Source organism: Centruroides vittatus, unplaced genomic scaffold (genome assembly GCF_030686945.1).
Source record: "Centruroides vittatus isolate TY-2023 unplaced genomic scaffold, ASM3068694v2 contig_1788, whole genome shotgun sequence".
Classification (NCBI taxonomy): Eukaryota; Metazoa; Arthropoda; class Arachnida; order Scorpiones; family Buthidae; genus Centruroides; species Centruroides vittatus.
In genome coordinates, this window is record NW_027121095.1 from 765,674 (window position 1) to 769,414 (window position 3,741).

Sequence of the window (3,741 nt, forward strand, 5' to 3'; positions counted from 1 at the left end):
TTACAACACCCGACGGTTTCTAGAGTAATTATATTCTTATCTCTAGGATATTTTGGCTGAAAATGTCAAATAAATTTTCGATATTGTATATTTTTTTAATGCTCCTTTCTTCCTCAATAAAAAACTTACTTTCTAACATATATCAAACTTTAAATACCATCAATAGATACTCCGCCTATATAAGTATATAACTTAATTATAAATTTCCATAAAGTGTACATTGATTAAAGTAAAAAAAAAAATCGGAATTAAAGTTTAGTTTAAGAATATTTAATTACCGTATATAAATAATTATTAACTTAATTTTCAATCTATTTAGTAAATTATAAGCGAAAAAAGGTAGCGAAAATGCACACCAGCAACAGAAAATGTTTCTGTTTTACAATACTGGTATTATAAATTATCTCCAAGTGAAGATTGAGTTTCTACATTTTAATATTACTTTTTCTTTTCTTATTTTCAGAGAAAATTGTCTCAGATTTTGAATTTTCTTAACTTTGTATAGCTTCAGATTCTTTGCAGACATCTTATTAAAGATTCTTCTTTCGTTTGTCTCTCCATCACTTCATTTTTCATGTTCATATTCTTGGAATCAGCAAATTCCACTCAATATAGCTATTTTCTCCGTTATCTAAACTTTAAAATTTCGAAATTACCTACTCGATTCTGTAATTACCTTATCAGAAAATTAAAAAAAAAACTTTTTAAAGTATAATGATATATAAAAAATTTTATTTTAATTGAAGTAACTTTGCAGAAGCATAAGCTTAACTATGATTAAACATACGATAAATAAATATTTTCTTATTGATCCTTATAAAAAGAAAGTTGTGCTTAGAAAGTTTCTTTATTTTTATTTTATCCACAAAATTGTTTTTTTGTATTCTTTCTTCTTCGTTTTTATTTTGTGGGCGAAGCAAAATTGTCCTTGACATTTACTCTTCAGTAACTTAGTTATAGAAAATACAGACTCAAAGTTAGTTCTTAACTGAATGAAATCATTGTTATCAAAGTTTGAAGTTTCATAGTTTAAAATATAAGCTAATAATAAAAATCCAGCTTAGAAAAAAATAAAATAAAACTTTAAAATTAAGTAGATTTTGACGTTGAAAACCCTTAACTAAATTTTCCTATTTTGAGCTATTTCTAAAATCAGGAAGAGTTTAGAACTATAAAAATAAAAAGAAAACCGTAAAAAGTTTAGATTTAGATATTAAGACCTAACAATTTAAACCTTTACGAGATTTAAAATACAGTCCAACGTATTTTAAGTTGTGCTACCACCATAAAACGTTAATGAATATGACAAACATTAAACAGAATGTCTATGAATTGCGACATTATCACTAAATCACGTGATTTTCGAACTCTCAAACTGGAATTTGTGTGTAGACGTCATCACTATACTTAATTCTTATTCTTTAAAGTCATTCAGTTAAATGCCACCCTCGATTTAGTGCCGAGTGACGCTAAATCGAAGTGTGACAAATAGAAAATAATTGACTTCTACGTTTTTCATGGACAGTAAACATTTAAATTCGAGTTTTATTAGTTAAGATTTATTTTTATATTTTTAAAATAATCATATTATCTTCTAAAACTAATAAAAGAAACAGCTAATTCTAAGAAACACATCCAATAAAAAGTACTTTTTAAATTAAACAAAATCACATTAAAAAGCTATAAAATGAAATTAGTTTTTAAGTTGAATGAATAGTTGTTAAATTTAAAAAGAATTCTAAAAATCTAGCAATTTTTCAATCAAAAAATAATAAATTTCTTTAAATTTATATCATTTCTTAATAGCAATTAATTACAAAAGAATAACGTTTTTCAATATGAAAGAACGGCGCATTTAATCGAAAAATACATAAAATTTAGCAAAATTTTAAGCTTAAAAAGAATTATGGAGCTGTTTAGAACAAAGCAAACTTTCTAAAAAAATTTTTTAAAAATTAAAAATTTAAGGGAAAAAATCGATAAAATTCGCAAAAGTAGACCAAGACTTTTAATTTAAGGATGTAAAAAGAGGAAGAAAAACTACCTCATAAATAGCATTATACGTTGTCCAGTTTAACAATTATTTAAGCATTAAGGACAGAGGAATTGTTTTGTTTTAGTCAAATTCCACTTCACTTAATGGAATGAAATTTGTAGAAAGGCAAAAGACCTCTTTATAATAACCCAAAATAAAGGGAATGAAAAATACTTATTAAACATGCAAAATTTCTATATTTTTAGAAATTTTAGAACCTATCTTTTGCCAAGGTAATAGTAAAAAAATTTTAAAAAACCAAGAAGAAGAAGACATCCTGTGGTTATATGATGGGAGCGTTAAAGGGAGAGATGTCCTAGAGTAACGCTAGAGGCTTCTTTACAGCATCACTCCTCTTGTCTTGTCATCGATTCTCATCGATCTTTTTTCGACTGTTAAGTCATTCTGATGAGAAACTACAAGATTTTAAAGGAATATCTTGCCTTGTATAAGTAAAGAAGTCGAAACTTTCGACTTCTTTACTCGAGTTTCGAGCCAGAACACTTTTTAAAAAATACGAGTACATAATCAAGATTTATGAGGCTATAAATAGATGAAAATACATTAAAAGAGGAGGTTAGTTGGAGTTTTTCGACGAGATTCCGTAAAGAAAATCATCATACGAAGCAAGTTTTGGTTGTATAGAATTGTAGCGATTGAATCTAGATAAATACATATATATATGCATAAAATAGAGGGGCATGCAAAATGAAAGAACCAAATCAAGTTTGTGGTATGTCAAACAAAGTTATATTGGAAGAGAACGGTAACGCCGAAGCATCACTTTTACCTGATTAAGTCTACTGTGAAATGACGCCAACATGAATGATGTGTCAATCCATCATGTAGATTATAAATGGCATTTTCTATATCGGCAGACTTTGTAGATGAAGATTAGATTATTCTGCAGAATACTATAGGTTAGCTGAATTGTTCTATTGAAGATTCCGAAACCAGAACATAGCGTCATACATTAATATATACAGCAATTTTAATCTTTCTTTCTGGTGTTTTTAAATTAAATGCCAAATGCTTTTTAAAATATTTAAAAATAATCAAAAAAATTTAAATAATTTTAATAACGTTTTAATATTGTATCATATAATATTAAAGAATTGCTATATTTTATTAAAAATTTTTGAATTTTTTATTTTACAGTGGCGCCATCTAGCGATAAAGTTTTCATAATTTCAAAACTTGTTAAAAATTATACTTATGTTTAAATTAAAATTTTATTATTTTTTAAATTATTTATTTTCGATTTTATCTTCACATATTGTAACAACACATATCTAATATAAAAATATTTAAAATAAGTATTACAATTTTTAAATGATAAAAATAAATATTTTTTTTTTACTTCTTTGTTTTTATTTTTTGTAATTCTATTTATATTAATTTATTTAATTAACTTACCATTTATATAAAAATTAAAAATAATTAATTTTGAATTAAGTTAACAGATGGCACCACATCTGTGTCGGTTCCAGACAGGCATTTACGTTTAGGCAATCAATAAACAGCTGCGAAAAACGTCTGAAATTACAAATTTTTATGAATAAACGGATATTTTAGAAAGAGAAGCATTTGTTTTACTGATAAAAATACAAAATTTAAGCTTACATTAAGACAGGAAGAGAAACGGTATATAAATCTCTCCCGCTCCAAATATAATTACAGTCCAGTCAAAGTAAATATCCATCTTT

General features: G+C 25.6%; 1 long non-coding RNA gene across 1 annotated transcript; it reads right to left on the reverse strand.

Annotated features, from left to right (window-relative positions):
- Nucleotides 1–3,251: 3,251 nt before the first annotated feature.
- Nucleotides 3,252–3,741, reverse strand: LOC136969473 (uncharacterized). Its single transcript, XR_010879833.1, has 3 exons — nt 3,659–3,741; nt 3,452–3,571; nt 3,252–3,327 (listed from the first exon to the last, which is right to left on the reverse strand). It is a non-coding gene; the product is annotated as an uncharacterized lncRNA (long non-coding RNA).